General features: G+C 46.8%; 1 protein-coding gene across 2 annotated transcripts in view; it reads right to left on the bottom strand.

The window, feature by feature from the left end:
• fat3b (FAT atypical cadherin 3b) overlaps positions 1-5,705 on the bottom strand; it is a 196,898-nt gene extending 191,193 nt beyond the window's left edge. For both annotated transcript variants that reach the window (XM_088321825.1, XM_088321826.1), the window contains exons 1-2: positions 5,687-5,705; positions 5,354-5,526 (exon numbers count right to left, since the gene is read on the bottom strand). The gene's annotated coding sequence lies outside the window, so the exon portion shown is untranslated. The remainder of the gene's footprint in view (positions 1-5,353; positions 5,527-5,686) is intronic.
• Between the last annotated feature and the right edge of the window lie 6,331 nt (positions 5,706-12,036).

Genomic DNA, 12,036 nt, shown 5'->3' with positions numbered 1-12,036 from the left:
AGACAGCATCACAAAAGAAAAAAAACATGATATCGCCGGCATTGATTTTTAACAATTGCTGAAATTTCTATGGGGAATCAAGGTAAAAAAGATAGTTATGGGGTCTTTCCTCAGTGTTTCCTATACCATATAAAAATCCTGGCAGGCCCCCGCTAGGATCTCAATCTTGCTTTAAATATTTCTAATTATAATAATAATAATTTTGTCCTCTCACTCACTTCTAGGTATATGGTTGATTGGTTAATATGAGTGAGCAGAGGTGGGATGGGTATGGGGGTGGGGGGTACTGCTGCCGCAAAACATTTGGCACAGGAATGGTTCAAGAGAGATTGCAATACAGAGGACAAAGATATTTTTTTTTTTTAATGAGTCATAAGAGGACAATTATCCTTATTTGGACTCATTTTAATTATATTAATGGCTCAAAAATAGTGTGCATTGTCTATCACTGACAGAAAAATCTGAATTAGTGCCTTAAATTTCATGCCCTGCACGGTTGTCATGGCGCCCAGCTGGCTCCGCCCCTTGACACGGCTGAGACGCATTGTTGAAGACCTGATCTGAGTAATACCTAGTTTGTAATTCCGATTGCCTTTAAACCTGTTTTGTTTTGTCTTTGATCCGTTTGTGTGTTGGACAACTTTTATTTCCCAATTAAAGTGACAGATCGTCCACGCATATGAGTTCCGACTTCCTGCTTCCCGGTCCGTTTCCTGACAGAATGGTCTGGCCTTGCGATGTGAACACAGCGAACGATCCCAACACAATTTGGGGAAAGCCGGAGGACGCCGTTTGGCGATTGCCCAGTGAGGTCGCCGCCCTTCAGCTGCAGGGCGAGCAAGCTCAACGCATGCGACGCCAGATGGAGCAATTAGCTCAGCGGACTGAGTCCCTGGCTCGTCTGCTGAATGAGCTCCTATCTGCAAGGGCCCCGCCTTCCGCGGCTCCTTCTCTGGCCGCGACGTCACCTTCCGTGCCCATTCGAACCATGGCCCCGCCCGTCGTGGCCATTGTTGTGCCTCGAATGGGGTTCCCGGGAGGATTTGGCGCCGAGCTGTCCAAGGGACCTGTCGGCCTCAACGCCGCGCCTGTCGGCCGACCTTCCAAGCCCGTCTGTCGGTCTGACTCTCTTGCTTGCTTGTCTGACTCCCCTGCTTGCCTGTCTGACTCCCCTGCTTGCCTGTCTGACTCCCCTGCTTGCCTGTCTGACCCCCCTGCCTGCCTGTCTGACTCCCCTGCTTACCTGTCTGACCCCCCTGCTTGCCTGTCTGACTCCCCTGCTTGCCTGTCTGACTCCCTTGCCTGGTTGTCTGTCTCCCTTGCTTGCCTGTCTGACTCCCCTGCTTGCCAGTCCGACTCCGCCGATCGCCAGTCCGACTCCGCCAATCGCCAGTCCGACTCTGCCGATCGCCAGTCCGACTCCGCTGATCGCCAGTCCAATCCGCCGATCGCCAGTCCGACTACGCCGATCGCCAGTCCGACTCCGCCGACTGCCAGTCCGATTCCGCCGACCGTCAGTCCGACTCCGCCGACTGCCAGTCCGACTCCGCTGACCGCCAGTCCGACTCGTCAGCTCGCTGCTCTGATTCGTCTGCCTTCCGCTCCTGCCTCTCCCCGTTCCTGCGTTTTCGGAAGAGGGACTGGGATGCCCTCATCGGGAGCGTCGACCCATACTGGGGGCGAGGTATTTGTTTCCTTTTGGGACCTCAGGAGCTGTCCCTTGAAGGGGGGGTTCTGTCATGTCCTGCACGGTTGTCATGGCGCCCAGCTCGCCCCGCCCCTGAGACGCATTGGACTGATTGCTTTGGAGTACTTAAACGCTCCTTTTGGGCCTGCCCGTTGCCAAACCATTGCTTTACCTTGTTGAAGACCCGTTCATGCCTGTTTGATCTGAGTAATGCCTAGTTTGTAATTTTGATTGCCTTTAAACCTGTTTTGTTTTTGGTCCGTTTGTGTGTTGGACAACTTTTATTTCCAAATTAAAGTGATAGATCGTCTACGCATATGAGTTCCGACTTCCTACTTCTCGGTCCATTTCCTGACATCAAAGGTTAGCACTTTGTGTTCCTAAATGCCAATAATTTTAGTAGAGACTAATGCTATATTTGTTTTTGTTATTCACATTTTAATTTATATTTCTGTGTGTTTTTCAGATATTCTGTTGTTTCAGTCAACATTGGTACAAAATTGAATTGTAAATAGTTAAAAGTTATTGTATTAAAAGTATTTTTATAACACTGAAGAATGAATCTTACAAATTTGTATTTAGTTGTGTAGTTTGTTGTTCAGGGATTCTGTTTGGTTTAACTTAAAAGTTAGCCAGTATAAAACAGTTTGAATTAATTAAATGTGTCCTGTAGAGTGAAAAAGCAAAGGTTGTTGGCCTGGAGAGGGATGGGCTGCGCCAGGCTGAACTTACCCAAGACACACTACTAGAAATGTTGCCCCTATTACCCTAGTGGTTAAGGTATCCACACAAACACGCATAATATAGTAGCATAATCAATTTTCCATGTATTCATTTCATGCATAATGTTACTATATTATTGGTAGTGTATTAGTTAAAGCAAAAAAGAAATGAAAAGCTGTTTGTTAACTGAGCTGAGAGAGCCAGAGAACCAAAATACTCAACACTTATAGGTTGTGCTTTAGCCATATTTTGTACATGTTTTGATCATTCCAGATTGGATATGCCGTATAATTTTGTATGTGACAAAAAAATTAATGCGGGGGACATGCCCCCGGGCACGGAACCCGGGAACACCCACGGAACACCTACAATCCCCTACAATCCCACCGTCCCCACTCGCCAGTCCGTCCACTGGGGTCTAACAAAATTCAATTAGAAACACTGTTCCTAATATTACAGGGATGACAGGTCATACTCCAGTCTGCACTACAGCATGCTTCCATTCAAATGCAGCCCAAAGGCAAATAAAAAGCAAACACTGAGCAGTCACTATTTTCCTGAAACAGAGACAGATAATTTTAAAAAGGAATTATGGAAATTGACTTTTTAATTGCTAGCGTACAAACAGTCGACTCTCTGGAGAGCCTGCACTACCATTGTGTGTGAAATTCCACAACCAAGTAAATCTTTTGTTTGCCACTTGTTTTCCAGCCTGTGAGCAAGCCCTTGTGAATTTTAATGGTACCGCAACCGGACCCAATTTTTTTCCACTAATCGCTTGGCAGGCAGTTTGAGTGAAGGTCTGCCAGTTTAAAATGATGGAAATGAAAGCTCTGTGATCCTATAGCCAAAGGCTTGGCATCATTAGAGTGCAATAACAAATTTGTGTTATCCTCTCATACTATCGGTGGCAAATATTGAACTGCTAATTTGTTAACCCTTAAATGACCAAAGATCATACTGGTCACTTGGAATTTTGTTGTTATTTTGACCATAAAAAGATTCAGAAGTCATGTTATGAATGATTACTTATAGCCCTTTTATTTCAGAACAACCCAAACTTTCAATACCTGGAAATATCTACCATAGATATGTGTTAAGACAATGCAATAACAGTTAAAAATAAAAAAAAAAACTCAACAATAAACTGAGTTGTATTTTCCAGGATTATAATGACGTAAAACTGGTACTGAACATAAAAAATTGAAAGACAACATAAACTGGAAAAAAGAACTGTTAAATAAATAAATATATCCCCCCAAAAATGTGTCTTGTTTACAGTTACAGATAACAAAAATGCTTTAAAAATGCATTACTTATTATGCCCCATCTGTGGCATGACTTTCCTGCGATTGGTATGTCCTCACACGTGGATGCCTATGAGATACAATTGTAGGTAGTTGTTGCCACTTTTTTTGCCACACTCGGTATTTAGGAGGACTACTTAAATTCAATTTGATTTTATAATGGCTTCAAAGCCCGACTTCTCTTCTTCCAGTAATCATTTGAATTTTCTCTTTCAGCTGAAAAGAGTTACGGTAGATTAAATTGCGCTTGGGAAACGTTCATTCAACTGCAATTATGTGTTGTGCATCATTATTTGTAGATCTGTAAATGTTATGTGTGTTACAGTATACTCTTAATTCCTAATTAAGTCATTTTGAGGTAGGTTTAACCTTTCTGGGCCTTTTATGAAGGTGCAACGCTACTTCTCAGAATTTCACTTTTTTGCAGGTGGTAACCGGGAAAATTGAGGAATCGCTGTATATACCATAGTTTTTTGAGGGTGTCTGTAATGCTGTCATTTACATTCAACGAGGGCCAACATGAGGTTGTTGAAATCCAGCCTTCTAATCCGGACAGCCAGAGACACTGCACACGTTTTTCGAGTAAATTAGCCAAATTACGGGATAAACATTAAAGGGGAACCCTAGAGTCTTTCAGAAATGGGATAATATATAAATACTTGGTTGTTTACAATATACAGTGGACAAATTATCTCCAGTGATCCAAATATATTTGCATAGAAGTCAACTTTCCATGTTGTGTCCCTATTAAAGCAAGTGGTAGCAAACCTGCTTCCCACGGGCTAGATCAGGTAAGCCAAGGGTTTTATCTGGCCCGTGAGACAATGCTAAGAGAAGCACAAGAGAAAAATGGGCTACAGTTTTAAATATGTCTACTGGATGTTGCCAAAGATGGGTGCCACCCACAAAGCAACTGCAGCTATTCCTCTCTGTCTCTGTCTCTGTCCCTGTCTCTGTCTCTCTCTCCCCCTCTCTCTCTCTCTCTCTCCCTCTCTTTCTGTTTCATTTATTGTCTCTTTCCTTCTTTTTCTTTATGTGTTTCCCATTTTTAAATAATCTATTCCTCTCTCTTTCTCTTCCTCTCTTCCTCTGTTTATTTCTATCCCTCTTTCTGTTTCTTAATTTTTTTCTTTCTTACTCTCTCTCTTTCTCTTGCTCTCTTTTGCTTTACCTCTATCTCTTTCTCACTAGCTTTCTCTTTTTTAGCCATCTTCTTTTCTCTCTCTTTCTCTCATTTTCTTGTTATTTCTTTCTTTCTTTTTCCAAATATATACTTCTCTCTCCTCTCTCTCTCTCTCTCTCTCTCTCTCTCTCTCTCTCTCTCTCTCTCTCTCTCTCTCAGTCTTCTATTTCTATTCAATTGACTAATCAAAATGTTTTTTAACCATGTGACACCCGAGCTCAGATGGGTTTGTCATCCTAGCTTTAAAATGCATATTCTTCGAAGAGAAACCCCCACAATCTGTTTCTAAAAGTAAGTGTGCAGAAAATTGCACTGCACTACCTAGTAATTCATATTGGATTGATAATAGTAATAAGGGGTTTGAATAGCACTATGACAATTATATTGCAACCCCAGCCTAAAATGAAGAAACATTTATTTTGCCTGTTAATACAAAATCGGATGTTATCCTACCTTTCGTTTGGGAAAATTCAGAAACACGTTCTCTCTCATCGTTGCAAATGGCAATAGTCTTCAAAACTCTCAAAAAAAGCACTTTACGTCCCGCCTGGAAGCTCGTCTAGAGAGATGAATCCATCCACCGTGAGAGTGCACAGCGATCGTCCCAGTTTGCACGCACCTGCGTCCTACAGAGCGTGACACAAAATTGACGTTAAAACAATCCAGAATTACACATTAGGGATTGTAGTCTGCGACTAATAGAGGAAAAACAGTTATAAAAGAAAGCGAGCAAAAAGGCTTTATGGAAGTTTGATTCGAGAGGACTCAGCCAGCGGGATCACTTACAGTCGCTCCGGGACCATGGACAAATGGAGATAGTAGTTATGTGTCGTTCGCGAACAAAACGGATCCGTGAGACAGCTCTTTGTAGTGAAAGATGGTACCAGCTTTCAATCAACAAGCAGCCGGCTCCCCATGATACGCTCTTCTTTTCTCCTTATCTTTCTTTGTGTCTCACTCTTTCTCATTTTGGCCCTCTTTATTTCTTTGGCGCTCTCTGTCTTTCTCTTTCTTACTCTTTCTTACTCTTTCTCTCTCTGTCCCTCTCTCTTTCTCTTTTTCTTTCTTACTCCTCTGTCTTCCTCTACCTTTTTCCTTTTCTCCCTCTCTTCCTCTCTCTCTCTTTTTCACTCTCTCGCTCTTTCACACTCGCTTTTTCTTTCTCGTAATCCCTCTCTTTCTCTCTGGTTTTGTCTCTCTTTTTCTTTCCCTTTCAATATTTTCTCTGTCATTTCCTTTCTCTCGTTCTCTCTTTCTCTCTTCTTTCTTCCTCTCTTTCTCTCTCTTTATTAATTTATATTAAATATAAATATATATATATATATATACATATATATGTATATATATCTAAAGAGGCTCTCGAAAGCTGAGAGAGCGACTCTCTTTTCACTGAGCCGAGCTGAAAGAGACTGCTCTCTAAAAAGAATCGGAATTCCCATCACTAAAGAGAGAGGTGTTGGTCAAGCGAGCAAGGTTGCGCCGAAGTTTACCGGAAGGATCCGAAACCATCCGGAAGTGAGTGAGAGCTTTGCGCGTGAGTGTGCTTGCGCGCACGCTCCTCAACATAGATGATGATGGATGGTCTGCATTTCTATTACGCTTTTCAAGTCACTGAAACCCAAGTTATTGATTGAAATAAATATTTTTATTTATAGCCACAATTTATAAACATATCTAAACTGACTTATTATAATCATAAAATAACGTTTTATTTCAACAAATTAAATGAAAACAATCAAAAGAGATTTACCAAAACAAACACAGATTATTGTTCTCGAAAACAAATATGGAAACGACAAACAAAACTTAGGACGACACAATTTTCATCACGCAATTTATTCAATTATTTTACCAGGAAATGTGTTTTAAAGCTCAAAATGGATAATTAAAGGTGGCGTATGCAACTTAAAAAATATTCTACTTGCTGAGGCCATCTTCCGTCTGAAATAATCACTGCAGCTCCTTTTGTTGCACGTGCTGCATGTGAAAGTCTTAGATGCACACTACTAACTTCTTCTCTTTTCACCTTTTTGGGAGTTTGGGTTGGCATTTGGACTGTATTTGAAACAGTCATTGTCTTACTTTCACCATTTTCATGTGTGAATGGGTAAAGCGTGAAGTGTAATGTAGGGCGCCCTGGTGGTCCTCAGTGACTGGTAAAGCACGATGTAAATCAGGTGTCTCCAATCATTTTCCACATGTGAGTTATACACGTTTTGTTACAAATTAGTGCAAAGGGCACCAAGTTTGATATTCATTGGTATGTAGCGAGCAGAGACGGGAGTCGTAGGCGGAGTGTAAAACAAAGGTGCCAAAGGACGCTGCTTTAATAACATGTAAACTTGCGATAACCAAAACAAACACACGAGAGTGGCTAGAACCGGTCGAATTAAGAGTCCCCCTAGGAACTCGCTAACTAAACAATAGTTCCGTGGGTGAATTATGTACAACCCACTACACAAGCCCCCCCAGAATTCACCCATAGTCAAAGTCTCTGTGCCTGGTTGGGACGCTGACCCGGCCACTGCGGGTACAAGGAGTTGGAATAGCAGGGGGGTGAGAGCTTGTGGACTCAGTTGGAAAGCCCACAGTTGCTGCTGGGGGCGGAGGGTCAGAGTGGGTACCCACGGGACCGAAGGGTCGTGCCGCAGGAGGACGGCCGCGCCGTGGGGCTTGGGCCAGTTCCAATGGCTTGGACATATCCATGTGGGCAGGCTTAACCCTGTCCACGGAGACAGTCTCTGGCCTACCACCGATGTCCACGACCATGGTCTTGTCGCCATGCTGCAGGACCTTAAACGGTCCATCATAAGGAGGGCGCAATGGTCCGCGGTGGGCATCGTGGCGAATGAAAACAAAACCAGCCGAGCGCAGGTTGGAGGGAACCCGTGAAACTGGCCTGCCGTGTCGCGATGTGGGGATAGGCACAAACGCTCCCGCAGTGCCCTGCAAGATGGACTTCTCCCTGGATGCAGCCCAGGGTGTCGTTGGGTCTGGGATGAAATCACCTGGCACCCGCAGCACTTGACCGTAAACCAACTCAGCTGAAGAGCACTGAAGGTCCTCTTTGGGAGCGGTCCTCAGTCCCAGCATGACCCAGGGTAGCTTATCGACCCAGTCCCCATCGGTCAGGCTGGCGCGCAAGGCCGCTTTCATCGAGCGGTGGAACCGCTCGCACAACCCGTTAGCCTGGGGGTGGTAGGCAGTGGTGCGGTGAAGTTTGACTCCAAGGCTCTCGGCAACCGTGTTCCACATCTCGGAGGTGAACTGTGCGCCCCTGTCAGATGAGAGATCTGCAGGGGGTCCAAAACGGGCGACCCAGGTTCCGATGAACGCCCGGGCCACATCGACAGCTGAGGTGGAAGTCAGCGGAACTGCTTCAGGCCAACGGGTCGTCCTGTCCACCATCGTCAGGAGGTAAGTGAAACCGTGTGAAGGGGGCAGTGGGCCCACCAGGTCAATGTTAACGTGGTCAAACTTCCGTTCGGGGATGGCAAATGGTACCAATGGGGCCTTGATGTGACGGTGCACTTTGGCGCGTTGACATGCCACGCATGAGTCGACCCAGTCCCGGACGTCCTTTCTCATCCCTTTCCACACAAACTTCTGGGCCACTAGCTTAATGGATGCTTTCCTGCCAGGATGAGACAGGCCATGTATTGCCTCAAAAACAGCCCGACGCCAGCCAGCAGGGACAAGCGGCCTAGGCCAACCCATGGAGACGTCACAACAAAGCTTGGCCCCTGAGTTTCCGACCGCAACCTCCTCCAGCCGCAAACCAGTGTCTGAGCTCTTGAGCGTTTGGATGCCGTTATCAGAAGCCTGGTCCACACTCATACTGGAATAATCAAGCCCCAATTGCACAGCGCTGATGGTTGCTCTGGACAGGCAATCCGCAACCACGTTGGACTTCCCAGCAATGTGCCTGATGTCAGTCGTGTATTCCGATATGAATGACAGCTGGCGCTGCTGGCGGGAAGACCATGGTTCGGACGTCTTGGACATGGAGAACGTAAGAGGCTTATGATCAACAAAGACGATGAACTCACGGCCCTCCAAGATGAAACGGAAGTGGCGAATCGCCAACCAGATGGCAAGTAGTTCTCTGTCGAATGCACTGTATTTACGTTCTCTGGGGACCAGCTGGCGACTAAAAAAGGCGAGTGGCTGCCAAGCATTGTCAACCCACTGCTCGAACACAGCACCCACTGCAAGGTCTGATGCGTCTGTAGTCAGTGCGACTGGGGCTCCGGGGGCTGGGTGAGCCAGCATGGCTGCCTGGCACAGCGCGGTTTTTGTGTCCTTGAATGCCTTGATCCTCTCAGCGGTCCATTCAACAGCTTGATTGGGTGACCTACCCTTGAGGGCTTCGTAGAGTGGGCGCATGACATCAGCGGCTCGGCGAATAAACCTATGGTAGAATGTCACCATGCCGAGAAACTCCCTGAGGCCCCGTGCTGTTGGCGGCTGAGGAAAGGTGGAGACGGCCTCTACCTTAGACGGCAGGGGGGAAGCCCCATCCTTGGTGATGAGATGCCCAAGGAAGTGGATGGAGGGTACGCCAAAAACACATTTCGCGGGATTTATAATCAGGCCATGCTGACTGAGCTTGGTGAAGAGGTCTCTGAGGTGCTCCAAGTGTTCCTCTTCTGAGGAGCTGGCAACCAGGACGTCGTCCAGGTAGACGAACACAAAAGGCATGTCCCTGAGCACTGAATCCATCAGCCTTTGGAAGGACTGAGCGGCATTTTTCAGTCCGAACGGCATCCTGAGAAATTCGAACAACCCAAATGGAGTTATCACGGCCGTCTTCGGTATATCTGGGGGATGCACTGGCAGTTGGTGGTATCCGCGCACGAGGTCCACCTTGGAAAAGAGAAGTTTGCCCGCCAGGTGTGCAGAGAAGTCTTGAATGTGCGGGACCGGGTAACGGTCGGGCGTGGTAGCCTCGTTAAGGGGGCGATAGTCCCCGCATGGGCGCCAGCCACCGCCTGGTTTCGGGACCATGTGTAATGGAGAGGCCCAGGGGCTGTCTGATCGGCGAATGATGCCGAGACGTTCCATGTTAGCAAATTCGGATTTAGCAACTGCCAGTCTGTCTGGATTGAGTCGTCGGGCCCTGGCATGAACCGGGGGCCCCTTGGTTTCAATGTGGTGCTCAACCCCATGTCTGGTCGTGGAGGCTGAGAAGGTGGGCTTCGCCAGACTGGGGAACTCGGCGAGGAGCCGGTGGTAAATATCACCGTCCAAGAGAGAGCTGGACAGACCCTCAAAAATCCCCTTGTCGCGGACACACGCGAGAGAGGAGAAATTCAATGCGTCAACGAGGCGGCCATTTTTCACATCGACGAGTAATCCATTGGCACACAGAAAATCTGCACCAAGAAGAGGAAAAGCAATATCCGCAGTGACAAAGTCCCATGTAAACTGCTGACCCCCAAAACACACGTCCACTGTCCGTGTCCCGTATGTGCGGATGGGGCTGTCATTGGCAGAAGTTAATGGAGGTCCATGTGTTCCCCCCCCCCACATCGTCCACAGTGGCAGGGAGGACGCTCCTCTGGGCGCCGGTGTCACACAAGAACTTTTGGCCGGAGATGGCGTCCCGGATGAACAGTAGCCGGTTTCTTGCGCCTGCACTCACGGCCGCTACAGAGTGCAGGCCTCGAAGTTTCCCGTCGCGTTGGAGGTGCAAGGGGGACGGCACTTCTTGGCCCTGGGCCCAAAACGTGCATGGTAGTAACACAGACCTGACACATTCTGATCGTCGGTGGCCGCGCGTGCCTTGCTGGCTGGGGGCGTCGCACTTGATGGTGTGTAGGCGCGTGTAGGGGCCAGCACCTCATGTGTGTATCTATGCGTGGCCAGGAAAAACCGGTCCGCTTCCTCTGCCAGTGCACGCGGATCTGTAATGGTTGTATTTGCAAGCGCCGTCTGGACATGCGGCGGCATGTGACGCAGAAAAAGTTCAATGAAAAGAAAATTTGGCTCTTCGGTGCCAAGCAAGTTTAACATCATTTCCATGTGATCCGATGGCTTACTGTCTCCTAAGCCCTGAATAGCAAGGAGGCGTCGAGCACGCTCAGAACGCGACAGTTCAAAGATTCTGAGGAGATATGCCTTCAGTCCCTTATATTTATCCAGTTCAGGAGGGGATGTGATGAAACTCACCGCTCTGGCTGCAGTTGAGCTCCCCAGAGCAGACACCACGTGGTAATAGCGAGAGTCATCGTTAGTGATTCCGTGCAGGGCGAATCGAGCTTCTGCTTGTGCGAACCACGTTAGCGCTGATGACTCCCAGAACTCGGGGAGCTTGAGAACGGGCGCGTATGCCATGACGGTATGCTCAGTAGTATGCACAGCCTCGGAAACTTCCACGAGACTAATGTCGGGGTCACCAATGTAGCGAGCAGAGACGGGAGTCGTAGGCGGAGTGTCAAACAAAGGTGCCAAAGGACGCTGCTTTAATAACATGTAAACTTGCGATAACCAAAACAAACACACGAGAGTGGCTAGAACCGGTCGAATTAAGAGTCCCCCTAGGAACTCGCTAACTAAACAATAGTTCCGTGGGTGAATTATGTACAACCCACTACAGGTAAAACTTTTTTTTTCCTCCATTTTTTACTATGTTGTTGCTACGTTATTACCAGGTTCTTTATTGGAAGTACCGGTAGTTTTTTGTCGACTCAGTGAACCACTACAAAATTATTTTTACTAGAAAGTCACAATGACCCAACACTGGTAAGTTATTTTCAAAACAGGTCCAGGAGCGCCTAAGGCTAACCTGTCCTTAGGGGGCACCGTTGTGCCCACGGGTACCACTTTGGAGACGCCTGATATAAATGTCGTCCATGTAACATTTACCTTAAGTAGACTTGTATGCATGAACAACGGACACAATAGCTCCTGTCTGATTGAGCAGTCGTTAAAGCGATTTGTCAATCAATGATTGTCTTTCAACACTAAAAAATACCAAATTGCATCCTCCATAGAAGTCTAACATAAAAATAAAATAAAATAAAACGAAAGCATGCTTGTCCCTTTTCAAATAAACAACTCTTTGCCGGGAAAAGCCGTAGTTACCCGGGACAGAACGAGCAAGTCTTCCGATGTTTTACGAAGAAAGCCGAACA

The sequence above is a fragment of the Urocampus carinirostris genome, chromosome 17 (genome assembly GCF_059441175.1).
Source record: "Urocampus carinirostris isolate Australia breed hairy pipefish chromosome 17, RoL_Ucar_1.0, whole genome shotgun sequence".
Taxonomy (NCBI): domain Eukaryota; kingdom Metazoa; phylum Chordata; class Actinopteri; order Syngnathiformes; family Syngnathidae; genus Urocampus; species Urocampus carinirostris.
This window is presented reverse-complemented; position numbering and strand designations above follow the sequence as displayed.